Below are 734 nucleotides of genomic sequence, written 5' to 3' on the forward strand. Positions count from 1 at the left end.
TCTTTCTTGCATATTTTCTAGTTTTTTAGATGTGCTCAAAATTAATGGCACTGGATTCATGACTTTTTTAAGTCATTTAGGCCTGAAACCTTTTCTTGGCACATGGCTATTTTTGGTGATTCCCCCAAAATCTCCTGCAAATTTACCCAAATTTGGCATACATTCAGGATCAGGATGGAGATTTTGTTCACTCTATGTAAAGATAGAAATGTTGTTCTTTTCACTCATAATTTTCTTGATATTAATATTGCTATGTACACTAAGGCATGCATTTGTAATAATGTAACTATGCAAATTCAAGTTCAAGCAAACAAAGTGGCCTTGGAGGTGGCTCACTTGCAAGAGATACTTAACCACTGGGGCAATGTTCCTTGCAATATTGCCAGAGTTTCTCCAGATGCCTTGGTTGATACTTTGATGCCTAGAGGCTGCTATCAATGGTGCCACTCCTTAGACTGCCACTCACACACCCTATGCTCCCAAGCTTCCCACCACTACTCTCCAAGAGTGGTGATGGTGGATGGATGCATCACTTAGCTTCCCACCGTGTGGTGGCATTGGCTAGTCCCCAGCTCCTCCTCTTGCTCCTCAGCGGGTGCACTTTGGGAAATGGCCTTGCTTGGATTTGGCAATATCACCTCTGCAGCCAGAGATAAAAGATACTAACCAGGCCACTATTCCTGCTACTGTTGCTACTAATGATAGCTTGTCTATTCCTAGCCCACCTCCCAATC

The sequence above is a fragment of the Cupressus sempervirens genome, chromosome 2, assembly GCF_028749045.1.
Source record: "Cupressus sempervirens isolate cs-2001-9-10 chromosome 2, ASM2874904v1, whole genome shotgun sequence".
In the NCBI taxonomy this organism is placed as follows: domain Eukaryota; kingdom Viridiplantae; phylum Streptophyta; class Pinopsida; order Cupressales; family Cupressaceae; genus Cupressus; species Cupressus sempervirens.